General features: G+C 52.6%; 1 protein-coding gene across 9 annotated transcripts in view; it reads left to right on the top strand.

Annotated features, from left to right (window-relative positions):
• LOC100519022 (neuroblastoma breakpoint family member 6-like) overlaps nucleotides 9,050–18,933 on the top strand; it is a 32,023-nt gene continuing 22,139 nt past the window's right edge. For 7 of the 9 annotated variants that reach the window (XM_021090701.1, XM_021090700.1, XM_005653081.3 and 4 more), the window contains exons 1-2: nucleotides 9,050–9,622; nucleotides 16,496–16,620. The gene's annotated coding sequence lies outside the window, so the exon portion shown is untranslated. Of the gene's footprint in view, nucleotides 9,623–9,772; nucleotides 14,720–15,784; nucleotides 15,838–16,495; nucleotides 16,621–18,933 lie in introns of those variants that run through there. The other 2 variants (XM_021090698.1, XM_021090699.1) reach the window with 2 other exon arrangements.

Below are 18,933 nucleotides of genomic sequence, written 5' to 3'. Positions count from 1 at the left end.
TGTAGGTTGCAGATGTGGCTTGGTTCCCGTGTTGCTGTGGCTGTGGTGTAGGCTGGCAGCTGCAGCTCCAATTCAACCCCTAGCCTGGGAACTTCCCTATGCCAGCAGGTATGGCCCTAAAATGGAACAGCAAAAAAAAAAAAAAAAAAAAAATCCCTTCTCCTAAATCTGAGAACAAGGCTGCCTTCCCTATCAATGGGCTCCCTCTAACCTGGAGTCTTTCTCCTGGAGAGACAGTCGTTCCTCCTGGAAATGCAAGATCTCCTGCTGCTTCTCCTTCAAGTCTTCCAAAAGCTGCTGCCGTTCCACCTTCTGGTGCTCCAGCTCCATCTCCAGTTCTTGAAGCCGGGATTGAGAGGTCAACAGAGCCTCCCTCAGGCATTCTGTTTCCTGGGAGTGCTCTGCTGAGCAAAACACAGGAGTATTTATGCTGTAGGGCAAAGTTCAGAAGGAAGATGAGCCCCAACACAGCCATCCTGATAAAGTGAACTAAGACGAGCTTATGCTGTAGCTTCCGGGGAAGACAAAGCAAGTGTCTGCTCACTTTACCTACAAACGCCAATGAATGGGGAACCTCTTTCTTGGCAATGCTTTTGATCCTGCTTTTTTTTTTTTTTTTTTTTTTTTGGTCTTTTCATGGCCACACCCACAGCATATGGAGGTTCCCAGGCTAGGAGTCCAGTCAGAGCTGTAGCTGCCAGCCTATGCCACAGCAGTGCCAGATCCAAGCTGCATCTGTGACCTACAGCACAGCTCACGACAACAGGGGATCCTCAACCCACTGAGCGAGGCCAAGAATCAAACCCGAGTCCTCATGGGTACTAGTTGTGTTCGTTAACTGTTGGAGACCACTGAACTGCTGAACTCTGCAGAAAGCAAACTTGGAATGTGCAAAAGCACGATAAGCCAAGGAATGCTCCTGGTGGCAAAAGCCAGATAAGCATGTCTGCCGACCCAGCGTTCTAAAGTGCAGGGTCTCCTGTCAAAATAAAATAAGGGGCTTATACGTTAACTATGTTGTTCTTTAGGCAGCTGCACTACACCCTGGATGTATAGGCCTGTGACTTTTATTGCTAGTAGTCTCCCTAAATCTAAGAGATGGCTTAGCCACTCCCCATGCCTATTTTTGCTCACTAATCTAAACAGGTCACTTTCCCTAATAAAAGTCTTGTGGGCTAAAGCCTAGGGGCCTTTGTTCTGTGGAATAGAGTGCCTTCTGGTCCCCCCCCCCTCCTTTTAAAATGCAAAAGAGTCTTGTGTGTTTTTTAGGCCTCACCTTCCCTCTTTCAGGATCTCCTGTTGCCCTGAAGCACAGGACACAGCAGTTGACCACTGAGCTACAAGGGGACTCCCAATCCTCTGATTTAATAGAGCCTGTCTTGCATTTAGAGAAAACATTCTGGTTTCTAATGCTATCTTCTGAGTGCTCACACACCCTCTATGAAATACTCCATTCTTGAGTTTTGCCAAAGATCAACATCAGCAGTACTAGTATATATCATTTTCATCATATTGAAAATCAGGGGTACCTGTTGTCTTGGAACATCTTTCTGATCTTCATGATTCTCAAGGACTATTAATAAGAACTCTGAAAAGAAAGCTCTGGTGCTGTCAGTTGTCTGGGGTGGCATCACCTGGGCCTGGCAGATTGACCTCTTTAAATCTTACTGTAATCTCAGCTGTGAGGACTGTGCTGGTCTTGCCATGCATACAGTGGTAGTTTAGTAGTTCTGCCTTTTCCCTTGTCTGTATGGCTTCTGTTATTTTCCCGAGCAGTGACCTTTCCTCTGACATTTTTTTACTTATTACTAAAAAAAATTTACTTATTTTTTATTTTACTGAATTTCTTTTTAGGAGTTCCCATTGTGATGCAGCAGAAGCAATTCTGACTAGGAACCATGAGGTTGCAGGTTCTATCCCTGGCCTCGATCAGTGAGTTAAAGATCCAGTGTTGCCCTGAGCTGTGGTGTAGGTCACAGACACAGCTCAGATCTGGCTTTCTGTGGCTCTGGCGTAGGCAGGCAGCTACAGCTCCTTTTAGACCCCTAGCCTGGGAATTTCCATGTGTCTCTATAAGCCATATGCCATTAAATTAGAATTTTTTTTTTTTTTTTTTTGCTTTTTAGAGCCACACCTGCAGCATATTGAGGTTCCCAGGCTAGGAGTCAAATCAGAGCTGTAGCTGCTGGCCACGGCCACAGCCACACAGGATCCAAACTGCGTCTGTGACAAATACCACAGCTCATGGCAACGTGGGATCCTTAACCAACTGAGCGAGGCCAGGGATTGAACATGTGGCCTCATGGACACTAATTGGGTTCATTACCACTAAGCCACAGTGACAACTCCAGAGGGAGCTAATTTAGAGATATCTCTCAATAACTTTATCCTTTCCCACAAGCATTCTTTCATTCTGGTTGTAATCCTCTTAGCCACTATTCTTTATGTCTTCTGGCTATTGAACAAATATTTGTAAATAAAAATAAGTTCTAATCAAAAATATATTGGTTTCATTAAGTCAGTTAACACTAAGGTCAGCTGCCCACCAGGCCACACTGAAAATGATGCCCATGTACTGATGCCCAATAAATAGTAAGATTTAAAGAGGTCAGTCTGCCAGGACATATTTGTATCACCTCCAGACACAGTCATGAGAATCAGTGACCTAACAGGAGCCTGAGTGTATGAGTAGGCGGTGGAGAGGAGTCATGGGGAGAGCAGACTAGTTTGAGGAGGGACACACAGAGCTGCAACAGAGCCTGGAGAACCCGGAGAGGGTGTCTGGGCCCTCAGGCCCCTTCCTTGCCTGGTTCCAGAGTAGCTGTGGGTGGTGGGCAGGTAGAACAGACACTAAGTGGTGGCCAGTTGGCTAGCTAATGACTGAGTATGTGTGGGGAGGTTTGCCCAGAAGGGGTGGATTTCCTAGAGCTCCTTGTCCCTGGAGCCCAGGAGCCCAGGAGCCTGAGGGCCCGTGGTTGGGATGTGTCAGGAAGGCATCCTTTGGAAGCTGAGAAGAGCTCTGGGAGTTTGGGTGGTGGGTCTGGGAAGCGCTGTCCTCTCCACCTTGTCTCTTTGCTTCCCCAGAGGGCGATTGACGTGGCCAGGCAAGAAGGGGCCCAACACTGAACACTCTTGGCAGCTATTGACACTCACCTCTGGAAACGTGACCCAGCTGAGCCTGAAGGCTCTGGTTCTCATTGTAGACCTGAGGCGTGGACTCCAGGCCCGGATTGGAGAAGGTCGAGGGGAATCCCGACCCAGAACATGCAAGACGGCAGGTTACACAGGTGGGTAAGAGAGGCTCAATGCTGTTGCCCATTCTGCACCTCAAAGATCCTGTCCCAGCCAGCAGAAAACCCCAAGGACTCGAGGCCTGGGCCTGGAGCCTGAGGGGCCGAATGCCTGGCTTGGCTGTGCCTCCTCTCAGAGGGCTCTTTGCCTGCCTGATCTCCTGCCCTGGCTGCAGCTGCTCCGGAGGCTCTTTCCCCTAAATAGCTGCTGCTGTGCTGTGGGCAGGACCCAGGCAGGTGGGAGGGATGCCTGCAAGGGTCACAGCCTGGGGGAGAGGGAGGGGAGGAAGCCAGCAGGGGCAGGGGAGAGGCTGGGGGAGGCCCCTGCAGACCTGACTCTGCCACTAGCCAAGCACAAGACAAAGGCACAGAGAGGTCAGCAGGCAGCCTGTGAGCAGATTAAGTAAGGAGGGTGGAGAAGTCAGAGGATTCTGGGGACCAGGCCTGGTTAATTCTGGCCTGAGGAGAGTTACCACTCAGCTCAGATGTATCTACAAAGGAGGAGAATGGTCCTTTCCCCTCCCGCCTTGCTGACTGTCTGTGTGTTAGGAGCAAATGGCGGAAAGCAGACCTCAGTGCTCTGCCATCTGTGAAGCTCAGCCTAAGGGTGACCTTCAGAAGCCCCCTCATTGTGACCAGGAGTGGGAAGCCCTGGGCCTCTCCTTCCTGTTCAGGGGGCAGTGGAGCTAAGCCTGTGTTGCAGCTGCTCCCTCAGGTGGTCATGAATACAATGGACTCCTCCAGGCGCTGGCAAAGGTTCCAGATTTCACCAAGATGCTCCTGTGGCAGGTGAGCCCCTGCAGCCATCCCTCCAGGACAGGAGGAGGTGGGAGATGGAGGATTCTGGTCACAGTGGGGCCACATGGGGGGTGTGGCTTCTCCCTGGCCTCTCAGCAGCTTCCCTGAGCATCACCCTCCTCTCACCTGGGCACCCAGGAGCTGAGCTGACTCTGTTTAAAGAGCCAATTGGCTTCAGATGCAGGACAGTGGGTGCTAAGGCAGCCTCATGGGCCTCCTCCCATACAGGGGTACCTGAAAGGGAGCTGTCAGTGTAGGTGTACAGTTACCAGGGTAACTGGGAAGTGTCCGGGGTTGCCCAGGGTTTAGAAAAGCCACTGAGGACCGTGGAGCTCAGCCTAGGCCCTGGAAAGGGGTGGCCCTTTCCTGAGTTGACCGTGAGTGTGGTAGGGAAGGCCTGACCCTAGGATCCTACCTTTCCTCTTACTGCCCCTTGAATGGATGTTCTTTAGCAAGAGACAAGCCCTTCCTTCACCCTTCGAGAGAAGACCTAAGGTAAAGGCTAGTCGGTTATGTCAGCTCATCCTATGTGGTTAATGACTGCTCCCCTCAAAGCACCTTTGTTTCCTGACCCACGGCCTGCGGGGTTCCAGGGCCAGGGATTGAACCTTTAGCACTTCAGTCACCTGAGCCAGGGACCTCGCTGGATCCTTAAGTCACTGAGCCAGCAGGGAACTCCTCAAATCACGTTGAAAATGGCAAGCACAGAAGTTCCCTTCATGGCTCAGTGGTTAACGAACCCGACTAGTATCAATGAGGATGGGGGTTCGATCCCTGGCCTCACTCAAGGGGATAAGTACCTGGTGTTGGCTCTGAGCTGTGGTGTTGGTCGATAGGCAGCATGTCTCCCATACTGTGGGAGCTGTGAGTAGGCCGGCAGCTGTAGCTCCTATTTGATTCCCAGCCTGGGAACGTCCACATGCCGCAGGCCTAAAAAGCTAAAATAAATAAATACAAATTTAAAAGGTGATTAATAAATGCAATAGCAGGCACAAAGCCCTCTTAACTCTTTCTGGTGGGACATGTGATGTGGTCTTGTTTGAGAGGAGCAGAAGTAACTGCATATCTGTCCGATCTTTAGCTCGGGGCTTAGGGGCTGTGGGCTGAAGGAGAGCACATTTACTCATCCCAGGTTAATACAGCCTTGTCTGTTTCACATTCTACAGTCCTCCGTGTTCCCTATCCATGAGATCAGTGTGCCCCAGAGGGTGATGAAATCTTCATGTCATGTAACTTTGGTGCATGATGGAGCAGATATTTGCATGGTGGACTGCTTTTCCTAGGACTGTGCTTTCGCTGTTTAGCACCGACGTAGGATAAGATCTGATTGGAAATGTGACGGGACGAGAAGACATGGATAAAAGGTAGCCCTGGTACCTGGTGTTTATCTGCTGGGCAGTAAATGTTGGATCTGGCCGGCACTTGAGGAGGCACTGGGGAGGAGAGGTGGGGTGAACCAGGCCAGGAGAGTGCCTGCTGTCAGAAAGATGATCTCTAGCACGGAAGGTGCATATTGACAGATAATACATATTAAAATATGACTGTGATGTGCTTAGTGCTTTTGTGTTCACGGGTCCTATATGCCAGCCCGGACTGACAAGTGCCTGAGTATAAACATGGGACAGTTGAACAGTGACGCACGGTTTTTTTCAGGAAGCATGTTTCAGGTGTTTTTTGTTTTTTAAAGAGTGAACAATTGTATTTTCGATCCAGTGTTCCCTGACATTCAGTTGTGGGATCCCGGTGCTTTTGGACAGGAAAACTTGTGGCCAAGGCTCATGGGTGGCTCTGCTGCCCCCAAGTGGTGTGGGAACCTGGGAGAATCTCCCTATCTCCATGAACCACAGTGTCTTCATCAGGAAGATAAAGTCCTTCCAATACTCGAAGTTCCTCTCCTGCTGAGTTTTTTTTTCTTTCCCTGCATGCCTGTGGGTCAGAGATGCATGTTCCATGTACCCTGGGAACTGCAGGCAAGTCTTGACTTTGGTCCCAATGTCTGTGTTTTTCCTGCAGGAGCCTGAACTGAGTCCACACACTGAACTCACAGACCTGCAGGAGGAGATGGAAGAAAGAAAACCAGCAGGTTTTGAGGATGAGAAGAACCCAAGTAATAGCAGAGGAGGTGCTGTGCAGAAGAGGTGGGCTGGGTGGGCTCCAACCACCATCCTTTCTGTTAACAGCCAAACGCGCTAACCGATTGCGCCACAGAGACACACTGCCTCAAGGGCCTGTTATAATAAGGTCATGGAATCAGAATGTATTCCCGGTCGCCTCCCACCCCAGCAGGAAAAAGATTCAAGTGTCTCCTATTTTGTGCAACCTCACGAACACCGGGAACACTGAGCCTGGTTGTCGGACACGTCTTGGCGTTGACACGGAGCCCAAGGGACCTAAGGGAGCTGGGGGCTCCAACGAAACAGCGCCGGGCCCCGGACCATACATACTCTGCTCCTGGCCGCCCCGAGAGCGGCCCTTCAACGCGTGAACGAACGCAACCGCCCATTTCCCATTCGCCATCGGCCTCACTCGTCGTGCTCACCGCAAGTCCCTCCAAGCCCGGGTGGTCGCGCAGAGGAAGGACACCAATCGGCTGTGTCCCCACCGCCCCGCGCACTCTCGGCGCCTCCAGCGTTCCCTCGCCACGCAGCCCCTCGCCCGGAGCACGCCTGGCACCCGGCAACCGCCCAGTAAACGCTCTGCCAAGGATGCACACCACCGCAGGATCCAGAACAAGAATTCTTATGCCACCTCTAAGATTTTTAGTCCCAAAGGAACCTAGATTTTTCAGATCGCCTCTTCTTCCAAACCTTTATTCTAGCAGCAGATTTAGAGCCAGACAAAAAGTTTTAGAAAGGCCAAGGGGGCACCCCCTCGACCCGCTCTTCAGGCTCTCCACCCAAGATGGTGGTGCGGCGGCCTCAGCCAGGGGACGCAGGTGTCAGGGAGAAGGGTGAACTAGGAAAGGTGGCGAGGAGGCAGAGGGTTAGGAGTATTGGGGGAGAGATCGACAGAGAGAGAGAGAGAGAGTGAGAGAGCGAGAGATTGAGACTGGTGTGGGCTGTGGGACCCTGGCAGCTTGGGTGTGACATCGAATCCTAAGGGAGAACCCGCTGCCAGTGCCTGATAACCATGGGCAGCACCGTGTGGTTCTACCTTTTGGACCAGGTGGCTTGCCTCCCTTCCGCCCACAGAGCAGGTGGGCAAGGTAGCGGGAGGCGCACCTCACCCGAGGACTCAAGAACAGAGGTGGCCCAGACTCCGGAGAAGAGCGCCGGGAACTCTGCTCTCCACCCACCTCCACTCCCCCCACCCCACCCCCGGCCCCTTTCTAAAGCGGGACATTTGGCCCTGTTTACCGGAATTCGCCCTTTTCTGGCCTCAGGCTTCCGGGCAACTCCGGAGGCCCTGAGCACTGATCTGCAGGGCCCTGAGGGGTCGCCTGGTTCCTGCCAGCTGGAACTTGGCTTGCAAAGAAAGAGGGCTCCCTCTGATTTCCATTTCCCCGGCCTAGGCTGTGGGTGCTGATCCAAGACGCAGGGGGGCTACAGAGACCCAAAGGAGGGAATCTCCTGTCGGTCTTCCCCTTTGCGGATGGCGTGCTCCCATACGAAGAAAAAAACCCCCAATAACCCACGCACAAGGAAACTACCAGAGTCAGCAAACGAACTGTGTATAGTGGCAGGGCACACGACAGGCAAAAATCAGGTGTGTTTCTATACATCACCAGTGAACAATCTGAAAGAAAACAGTTAAAAAAAAATTCAATTTACATTAGCACCCCAACGAATGAAATACCTGCGAAATAGTTTTGAAAACTGCTGCTGCAAGAGATGAAAGAAGACCCGAGGAAATGGAAAGACAGGCTTCAGGGACTGGAAGATTCAGTGCAGTTGAGAGGCCAGTAGTACTACTCAAAGTGGGATGTGCAGAGTCAATACAGTTCCTGTCAAAATGTTTTCCTCTGTGCGTTCTAATTGCACACCCTTGATCCCTTGCAGTACCTTTCCTCCCAGACATTGTGGTTTTCCTGCCTTCAAGTTTGACTGGGTCTTTTTATTTGTTGTTGGGTTTTTTGTTGTTGTTGTTGGTTGGTTGGTTTGCTCTTTCCCATGTGTCTGAATAACTGTTTGAACTGATAGAATGAACACCGTTGGAATCAATGTTTTCATCTTCTTCTCTGGTGATCCGAACATCTGTGTGAGCTCTGGGTCACTTGCAAATGCTGGATTCGTCTCCTCATGACGGGTCCTTTCTGCTGCCTCTTTGGATACTCGGCGATCTCTTGATGGAGTGCCAGACACTGAACTTTACCTTGTTGGAGGCCGGAGAGTTTTGTGTTGTGGTACACGTCGGGCTTCCGGTTCAGGGATGCATTTGAGTTCTTTGCAAACAGTTTGATCCTGTTGGGCCTTGCTTGTATGATGTGCTAAGTGGTCCAGGGCAGTGCTTGGTCTAGGGCGAGGAGTACGTTCATCGCTGCGAAGAATGGACAGTGCTCTCGGGCTTGCTAACTAGCTGGGCCCATGGCCCCGGCCCCTTGTCTCAGAAATCAGGCGGCCCAGCAGGCCTGCCCACAAACAAAACGAAAAAGCACACTTGGGAAAAGGATCTTTGCTCGCTAACGGGGCTCGCTACTCACTACAGCGCACACTCGGCGCAAAAGACTACTCTGCCATTTAAACGCAGAAACGCCAGGGGAGAGCGCGAACGCAGTCCCCCACTACCACAAATTACGCAGTCGAGTTTCCCGCATTTGGGGAAATCGCAGAGGTCAGCACACCCGCAGTGCAATGGGTGAACCTCGCCCTGGGAAAACCACCTTCCTGATCATGGTGATTCCCCTGCCAGGTAAGTATGAGCGCCTCTCCCCCCGCCCCCGCGCGGCCGCCGGAGCCTTGCACTGTACACACACGCTCACTTTGCTCCCCGTCCCTCCCGACCCCCTCCACCACCCTCCGCAGCCCCTCCTTTTCCGTGCCTCTCAGCACCCCACAGACACCGCTTCTAAATGAAAAAGGAGCAACATCTGCGGAGGATTCCACACCCGGGGAAGCGGCTGGCGGGAAGTTACCCGACTCTGCCGCCGATTTACATAAGCCAACCCCCACGCCCCCACGTCCGACCTCTGAGACGGCGCCTGTCCTCCAAGCCCCGCCCCTGGGCCCTCCCCTCGCCGCCCCTCCCGGCCCGACCGCAGAGGGGCGGGGCGGCGGCCCAATAGGGGAGTGACGTCACGATCCCGCCCACCTGGCCGAGCCCTTCGACCAGCGGCAAAGGAACTCGGATCTTAACTCTGCGGTGAAGGCGGATTTTTGCCAGCCGCCTAGAGTCCTTCCTTATCTGTATTCTTGGGTGAAGCGCCCAGGGAGGGAATTCTGGAATTGAGTTTTTACGCTGATCCAAAACTTTCTTAAGGAATAAAGAAGTCGTCGGAGTTCCCGTCGTGGCTCAGCGGTAAAGAACACGACCAGTACCCATGAGGACGCCAGTTGGATCCCTGGCCTCGCTCAGTGGGTTAAGGATCCGGCGTTGCGGTGAGTGGTGGCGTAGGTCACAGACGCTGCTCGGATCCCCAGTTGCTGTGGCTGTGGTGTGGCCCGGCAGCTGGAGCTCCCATTTGACCCCTATCCTGGGAACTTCCATATGCCACCGGGTGCGGCCCTAAACAGAAAGACACACACACACACACACACACACACACACACACACACACACACACACACACACACACACACACACGTAAAGCAATGGCTACAAATAGGAACAAGAGTCTAAGTATGTGTCAGGTGCAGAGACATAGAGATTCAGGGTCACATCACTAAGGGCTGCTCAGTGTCTTTTCTGTGCACGTCCTTCCTACTTCATTCTCATCATTGTATCCCAGGGACCCTGTTTTTCTTTCCTCACCATTCAGAATACAAGAAATGAAGATTCTGAAAAAGAGCTGCTGCCTAGATGAAGGGCTGGCAAGGTGACATGTTTCCTTGAAGAGTGGGAACTTGGATTGCTTGTTTGTTTGTGTCATTTTCTATCACAGACTGGGGGAGAGCTGAGGTCAGGGGGTGGGGGAGGCTGGAGAAGGCCGCGGGCTTGAGTTTTCCGACCAGAGAGCAAGGAGTGGACTAGCTTGATCCTTGGGGGTGCCTCTGGGCTGAGGGGGAAGCTGACTCTTGAGGGGAAGCATGGAGCTGACAGCAGATGAACGGAGGGCCCCCAGCTAACTTCCAGGGGGGCACCTCCCTTTCATCTTCTCTTCTCCCCCTTTCCTCCTCCTTCCTCTATGCAACCTTCAGAAGTAGATGTGGAAATCTACTCAGTCATTGGAAATATTCTTAGTATCATGGGATAGTAAGAGCTCAGAGAATCTCCAGGAAATGTGAGAACCAGGCTGTACAGACAGGAATAAGAAAGGCCAATCAGAGGGAGCACACAGACGGAGCCACACTGTAGCACTACCTGGGAAGGACACCACTGTCCCCTGCTGAGTGGCAACCCCTGTCACTTTGCACAGGTGACACTACCGGCCCTGCACAGGCGACACACCGCCAGTGGCTCCAGTGACTTCTGCTGCACCTGGTCAGTCTTAAACTAGGGCTCTAGAGGTGAATGTGCCCAGGGCCTCCTCCTTGAGTCTCTCAACTCACGTCAAAAGCTGGAGCCCTTGTGACTGCTGGGGACTGGCCAGCCCTTGGTACTAGACCCACATCTGAGTCCCGAGGAAAACCAAGAAAGCAAGTATGTGACCCAGAGTGTGGGAAGCTCCTCACACATGGGAAGGGGGTTCAGATGCTAGACGGCCTGGCGATGACCGAAGACCAGGCTGTGCCCAGCACCGTGCAGCCAGCCTTGTGGAGAACGCCGTAACTCCAGTGCCCAAGCCCTCCCCCAGCCCTGTCCCAAACGAACACCCAAACACACGTCCACACCCCAACCTCGGAGTGTGCTAGAGGTTTATCCCTGAGCCCAGCATGATGTTCTGTCATCCAGCGTTACTGAAGTCCTGTCCACTGAGGATGGAAAGGTTTGAAAGTTCTCCTTTCTGGGGATAGAGTAGCTGTTCTAAAGCCATGGTAACAAATAGCCACCAGAACAGGGTTTAAATCCTCTCTATCCACCAGCGACCACTGTAGGAGTGTCCTGTGGTTACTGTGCCATGTGCTTAGTGGCTTAAAACAACACACATTTATCATCTCAGGGTTCTGGCGATGAGAAATGCAAGATGCAGCTCACTGAGGTAAAGTCAGTGTGCCAGCAGGGTTGAGGTTGCTTGTGAGGGCTGCAGGGCAGACACTGTTGCTTTGCCTTTTCCAGTGTCTGGAAGATGCCCAGGCTCTTGGCTCACAGCCCCCTCCCATCCTCACAGGCCGTCATGGCTGATCAAGTGATTCTCACATCAGGTTGTTCTGACAGCGACTCTCCTTCCTCCCTCTTTCACCTCAGTGTCTGGACCCTTGGGATTCCTTTGGGCCCTCCAGGACCATCTCCCCATCTCAAGGTCCTTAATTTCATGGCACCTGCAACGTCTCTTGGGCCACGTCACATGACATAGTCTCGCGTTCCAGGGATTCGGCCGTGGACGTCTGTGGGCAAGCCTTCTTCTGCTAGCACAGCCACTCTCCTGAGTGGACACACCTCTGCAAGCCTGTGGGTCGGCACCAGCCCCTCCCTGCTGAAAGCCAGCCAGGGGAAAGCCTCTCCCTGCACTGCTTGTGAGGCCCTGCCAGTCCACAGCTGTGCCCGTGCTGGGGCATTTGAGTCGGGGCGAGAGGAGGCGACAAGTCTGTGGGGAGAGGCATCTGAGGCCCCAGGGCCTGGGAAGGTCCCAGGCACCAGAGCTCTGAGCTGCCAAGACCTTCCTCGGGGGAGGGGGCGAGGAGCTGGGGAGGGTGTTGTGAGCTGAGTGTGTGTATCCGACCCCCCACCCCCAGCTCCTATCTTGGACCCTCATTCCCAGTGGGGCTGTCGTTGGAGATGGGGCCTTTGAGGGAGTCCCGGAGACTAAGGTACATCACAGGCTTGAGGCCCCGATCTGATAGGGTTAGTGTCCTTATGAGCCGAGGCACCGGAGGGCTTGGGCTCCTGCCCTAGCCCAGCTCAAGCCAGGAGAAGCGGCCATGTCAGGACACATGAGGCGATGGCCATGTGCAAGCCAGGAAGGGAGCTGTCACCAGGAAGTGAGTTAGGGGACCCGCCAACCTTGATCTTGGACTTCCAGCCTCCAGAACGCGGAGAAAGCACATTTCTGCCAAAGTCACCCAGTCTATGGTATTTCTTTCTTTTTCTTTTTTAATGGCAGCCTGAGCTGACTAATACAGTGGATCGCTAAGCCAGTGGCATTAAGTAGCTTATCTACCTGGGCCTTTCTGGGATGGGCCCAGGTTTCGTTCATTTCCTCTACTTCTTCCCTACAGCCCTGCTTTGCCCTCGTTAAGACTCCTCTGTGACTTTGGAGTGGGGAGTGATCATGGGGCTGAGGATTCCATAGGATGATGTGCGACATGCAAGAATGACCTGCACCAAGGTTCTGCTTACTTTCTTTTGAGCACGTTTGACATCTTCACAAAAATCAGCCTACTGTGAACTGGGACCACTGGATTCAGATTCTGCAGTGACCCTATGACACCCCCGGCCCCCCGGGGCCTGTGGTTCCACCTCTCCTGGGAGAGTTCTGTGCCTTGGACTCCCCAGAAGCACAGAGAAGGGTTTGGATTCTAGAGGGGAGTGTGTGCCTAGCTGTAGGGACAAAGGAAAGACTCCCCAGAGTCAAGGTATGGGAGGGGGTGGGGGAAGATGAGAGGCTGCTCTTGTGGGAATAGAGGAGGCTGGAGGAGGAGATGGAGCCTGGGTGTGTGTGTGTGTGTTGTGTGATGTGTGTGTGTGTGTGTGTGTCCAGCCTGAGGTCAGGGGAAGTTGAAGAGAGAGCCGAGGCCCTTCTGGGCCCAGAGAGCTGATGAGGGTGACATTCAAGCTCTGGTCATCCTCCTTTGTCTGCTTCCCCCTCTCCCTCCCCCTCCCCCACCTCCTCTGTCTTCCAACCAGCCTTTTATTGTTTCTAGGTCTCCTTGTCCCTGCTCCTCTCCAGCCCCTCACCCATCCCTGCCAGTCACACACCCAACAGGCCAGGGAAGGATGGGGCTGCCCCCGTGTGAGACGATGATGGATTATTTTCCCCCATGAACTAAGATGCGGGAAAACCTTCATCTCTGGTCAGGTCCTGTTTAGAGGAGAGAGAATAAGATGGCTGTGCCTGAGGAGCTCAGCCTCCACGGCCAAGCTCGGCAGCACTGGGCTTAGGCCAACCCCCGGGATGTGTGACCAAAAGTCGGGAACCTCTGCCCAGGGACCGGAACATCTGGTTCACAAGATCCCGGGCAGCTCAGTGAGTGTGGTAGGGAAGGCCTGACCCTAGGATCCTACCTTTCCTCTTAGTGCCCCTTGAATGGATGTTCTTTAGCAAGAGACAAGCCCTTCCTTCACCCTTCGAGAGAAGACCTAAGGTAAAGGCTAGTCCGGTTATGTCAGCTCATCCTATGTGGTTAATGACTGCTCCCCTCAAAGCACCTTTGTTTCCTGCCCCCACGGCCTGCGGGGTTCCAGGGCCAGGGATTGAACCTTTAGCACTTCAGTCACCTGAGCCAGGGACCTCGCTGGATCCTTAAGTCACTGAGCCAGCAGGGAACTCCTCAAATCACGTTGAAAATGGCAGGAACCAGAGTTCTCTTCATGGCTCAGTGGTTAACGAACCCGACTAGTATCAATGAGGATGAGGTTCGATCCCTGGCCTCACTCAGGGGGATAAGTACCTGGCGTTGCTCTGAGCTGTGGTGTCGGTCGCATAGGCAGCATGTCTCCCATGCTGTGGGAGCTGTGAGTAGGCCGGCAGCTGTAGCTCCTATTTGATTCCCAGCCTGGGAACGTCCACGTGCCGCAGGTGCAGCCCTAAAAAGCTAAAACAAATAGATACAAATTTAAAAGGTGATTAATAAGTGAAACGGCAGGCGCAAAGCCCCCTTAACTCTTTCTGGTGGGACATGTGACGTGGTCTTGTTTGAGAGGAGCAGAAGTGACTGCATTTCTGTCTGATCTTTAGTGTTTCCACTAACCATTCCATTGCCTCCTAAAGGCCAGTGCCTTGGGTTGCTGAAGTTGTGACTATTTGCCATCTTGGGTCCTTGAAGCAGGTAACCCAAGTGAATTTGCCATCTCCCAGGGAGTCACAGCCTGTTCGATGTCCTCGTCATTCGCAAACATCACTAAAATGGCTTGTCTCGGCTCTTCTGCCTTCATCGTGGCAACGAACCTGTGATTAGGAAATGCCAGTGCTTCTCCATCCCAACCCTCACTGACACAAATGACTGCATCTGTGTTTGAATAATAACATCTCCCCGTGATGGCCTGATCTTGGCAGTAAGGCACTGCTCCCGGCATCTGAAAGCCCATCAGAGAGTTGGAGAAAACACCCCCAGAGAAAGAAAAGCAGTGCAGTCGAGAGCAGGGGAAGGGGTGCTAACGACAGACCACAGCGATGCCTCACTTTGCTCTGGATGCAGCCTTGTCCTGAAAATCACAGTTCTCTTCCTGTTGGACCTGAGCCGCATCCCAGCGTTACCTGTAGAGTCACCCCGCTCCAGGTGGGAAGATGACCTGACTAGGAGAGCTGGGAGAGCTAGGAGGGAGAGGGGGAGTGTGAACTGGGATTTATTTGTGGGTGGGGAGGTGTGTAGAAACAGCCCCCCTTTCTGTCACAACTCCTGACTGATGGAGGAATGTTCTGTGAAGGCCGGTGCCTGGCATTCTGGAAGGTCTGAGAGGGAGCAGTGAGGGGATCAGGATGTGGGGAGAGAGAGGCCGTGAAAGTGAGAGCACAGAGGTGGCCCCTGACTTTCTCACACCTCCCACTCTGCACCAAAGGCCTGGGCAGGGAGCATGAAGGATGCACTTCGAAAGGACTGATCATTGATGCGGCCCTTTCATTTTATCCTCTGCGCACGAGCCAGGGACTAGAAAAGAAATGAAAAACGCCAGCCAGGTAGGCAAAGGGTGGATCCTACCTGAGATTTCAGTGAACAGGCTGACCCTTCAGGGCTTTGTGCTTTACCTGTGGGTTTGGAGTTGAGCTGAGAGCTGGAGGAGCCTGAGGACAGGTCCCCAGGGATGCTGCCCTCCTGAGGCCACATCAAGGCCCACTGGCCAGTGCTGCACAGGTGTGCAGGCTGCAGGACCCTACCCATTTCTGTGGTTGAAGAGAGAAGGGCTGGGCAGGGCTGAGCACCCATCCTGGACAAGGTGACATTTCCCCTTGAGAGAGCACCTGGACAAGGGACTGGCTTTACTTAAGCTGAGGCTGTTCCTGGAATGGTGGAGCTTTTCCCATCATGCGAATGCAGTTGCTTGGGCCTTATGCCCTGAGGTGTTTAACATGCTGCATAGCGACTGTGATGTTGCCGTTCTTGAGCTGAGCATAGAGCCCAGGGCTTAGAGCCTGTGGGCTGCCTGACAGCACGGTTCCTCATCCCAGGTCAATATGGCCTTGTCTGTTTCACATTATACGGTCCTCCGTGTTTGTTATCCATGAGATCACTGTGCCCCAGAGGGTGATGAAATCTTCATGTCATGTAACTTTGGTGCATGATGGAGCAGATATTTGCATGGTGGACTGCTTTTCCTAGGACTGTGCTTTCGCTGTTTAGCACCGACTAGGATAAGATCTGATTGGAAATGTGACGGGACGAGAAGACATGGATAAAAGGTAGCCCTGGTACCTGGTGTTTATCTGCTGGGCAGTAAATGTTGGATCTGGCCGGCACTTGAGGAGGCACTGGGGAGGAGAGGTGGGGTGAACCAGGCCGGGAGAGTGCCTGCTGTCAGAAAGATGATCTCTAGCACGGAAGGTGCATATTGACAGATAATATATATTGAAATATGATTGTGATGTGCTTAATGCATTTGTGTTCCCTGGTCCCAGCCTGGACTGACAAGTGCCTGAGTATAAACATGGGACAGTTGAACAGTGATACAGTGTTCTTTCAGGAAGCATCTTTCAGGTGTTTTTTTTGTTTTGTTTTGTTCTTAAGGAGAGAACAATTGTATTTTCGATCCAGTGTTCCCTGACATTCAGCTGTGGGATCCCGGTGCTTTTGGACAGAAGAGCTTGTGGCAGGCTCTGGTGGCTCTGCTGCCCCAAGTGGTGTGGGAACCTGGGAGAATCTCCCTATCTCCATGAACCACAGTGTCTTCATCAGGAAGATAAAGTCCTTCCAATACTCGAAATTCCTCTCCTGCTGAGTTTTTTGTTTTTTTATTTTTTCTTTCCCTGCATGCCTGTGGGTCAGAGATGCATGTTGCATGTGCCCTGGGAACTGCAGGCAAGTCTTGACTTTGGTCCCTTGTCTGTGTTTTTCCTGCAGGAGCCTGAACTGAGTCCACACACTGAACTCACAGACCTGCAGGAGGAGATGGAAGAAAGAAAATCAACAGGTTTTGAGGATGAGAAGAACACAAGTAATGGCAGAGGAGGTGCTGTGCAAGAGAGGTGAGACTGAGGACCAGATAGTTCAAAAAGTCAAGGCAACTGAGGGATGCACGCAGCATCATCCAGGTTTCCGTGTGCAGCCTGAGCTGAGCAGGGAAGGCTGGGAGAGTCACTGTCTCCATGTGAACATGTGCAGCTGCCCAGGAATGCTCAGGATGGATCAGGGTTGGTTTATTCTGCTGGGAAGCACCAGTTCCATGAGGAGGAGGAGGCAGCAGGAGGCTGTGCCCTAGAGCCCTCAGCTGCAACCTTGGGGTTGCCCTCAGTGGCCGTCCTCTACGGAAGTGTGTGCTAAGAGAGAAATGAGGTTTGGAGAAGAATTAGAGATGTTCCTTGGCAGCTCAGACAGGTCTGCCCCATGGCCAGAAGGGGCCAGGGTGAGGGGGTCCCTTGCATCTGAAGCAGAGATAATCATCCTTTTGTGCCTTTAGTTTGGAAGGCTTTACACACAGCTCTCTTCAAGACATGCTGAGCGCTTAATGTGCCTTCTGCTGTGTTAACACCTCGGAGCTCAGCTCTCAGTAAGCTTCTCCTGGGGAGATCACCGCAGTGAGAGGAAGGCACAAGTGTGCATAGTTGCACCAAAATGTGCCTGCTGCTCCCCTGACTTGGGTCGTTGCTGCAGCCCAGAGGATGGGAGGCTAGACTGAGGCCATCTGTTCCTGATGGTAGTGAAACCAGGAGAGGAATCCCCGAGGACAGGTGTGTCTGCCTGAGAGTCACCCGAGGTGAAGGTGATGGCATAAGGTGCGTGTAGGGCAGCCTCTTCTTTACGGAGGGCGACGTGCTACATCCTGGGAGAAAGCAGAGCCTCCCTGTCAGGACCGTTGGAATGGAGTTGAGGTGAGCAGAGACTTGAGACCCGTCTTATTCAATCAGTGACAGGATGTTGCTGAGAAGGTCCTCAGTGCTTGACCTGGTGTGAGGATTCTTGGACACAGAGGTGGATAAAGGGTTATCCCCGTGTTTGTGGCGTTCTCTGTCTGGTAGCAGTGAACTCATGAGCGGTGTATTGGTGTTGGGGTCAACGGAGCAAGTGGTCCGTTTGGGCAAGGCATGACCTGGTGGGTGGTCCTGGTTCCCTTCTCTTTTTTCCCAACAGCTGCATGGCCTTTCCTGGCTCCATGGCCCTGATTCCAGCCAGATTCGAGGCTCTCAGGGTGCAGATGACACCCGGACTCCATGTTGCCTTAAAGCAGTCCACACTGCCCAGGTCTCCAGAGAAAACCGCAAAGATCTGTAACTCCGACTATGTCTTGGGGAAGTGGAGAAATAATGAGGCAAGTTTAGTATGTCTTCTAGGGTCATACCTGTCATGATGACTGGTGATTTTTGGTTTTCTCTCTGAGAAGTTAAATACTTTCCACACGTGCAGATTCTCTCCCTATTGAGCTCCATGAAAGCATTCAGTGCGCCCTTCTGCGAGATGTGTTGTACTGATTCCCTTGCGGGGGATGGAAGGGGAGGGTGGGAATCCTTCCTGAAAAGAGTGTGAAGATGGCATTTCCCAGCTCAGCCTGGGTGTCTGTAGGCGAGAACATCAATGGCAGAAACCACCAGGCTCCTCCTGGTGAAAGGAGAGGTACAAACAGGAGCAGTGACAGTGCCTGGCTTTTGCTTCCTGAAGCATCAGGTCACAGGCCTCTAGAGACCCTCCCTCAGGAAGTGTCCCAGGTGCCAAGTGTCCTAGGTGAGTGTCACAGTTGTTCATGTGGGCTCCCTCCCTGTGTTCATTTCATAGATTCTGGGTAGAGTGTAGCACATTCCAAAGAATAAGCAGAGGGTTGGACTAGGACAGATGGAGTTGTGTGGTTGGACAGTGAATCTCAAACATTTTAAGATCCCACTCAGAAAGCGACCTTTCAGGGAACGGAATGCATGGGTGGGCTTTAGTGTCATGTAATGTGAGAGCATTCAATGCGTTTAGCATCATCTGGTGACTTGTGAAGGCAACAGCTTCTTCAGGTGACCCCAGTGATGGCCCTACCTTCCAAAGAACAAAGAGAGCCACTGGCTTCCCCTGTTCTTATGGGAACAGCAGGCCCTTTAATGAAAAAAGCTGGGACCATGGCTCTTCCTCTAGGGCTATGGAATCAAGGAGATCCCATGGCAGGTGACCTAGGATGAGGTAGAGGAGATTTTATGACCATGGCCTCAAAGGGGTGGAGAAAAATGGTGGAGGCTTTTGAAGCCACACGTGAGTAGGCTCAGAGGGACATCACATCTGAGAAAACATGTTTAGCAAAACTATGCACCTCGCGCTCTATAAATATTTATCCCATGATTTGCCGTCATTGTGTATGTATCTAAGCT

This window comes from Sus scrofa, chromosome 4 (assembly GCF_000003025.6).
Source record: "Sus scrofa isolate TJ Tabasco breed Duroc chromosome 4, Sscrofa11.1, whole genome shotgun sequence".
NCBI classification, from domain to species: Eukaryota; Metazoa; Chordata; class Mammalia; order Artiodactyla; family Suidae; genus Sus; species Sus scrofa.
The sequence above is the reverse complement of the archived record's forward strand: the minus strand, read 5'-3'. Positions and strand labels throughout refer to the sequence as shown.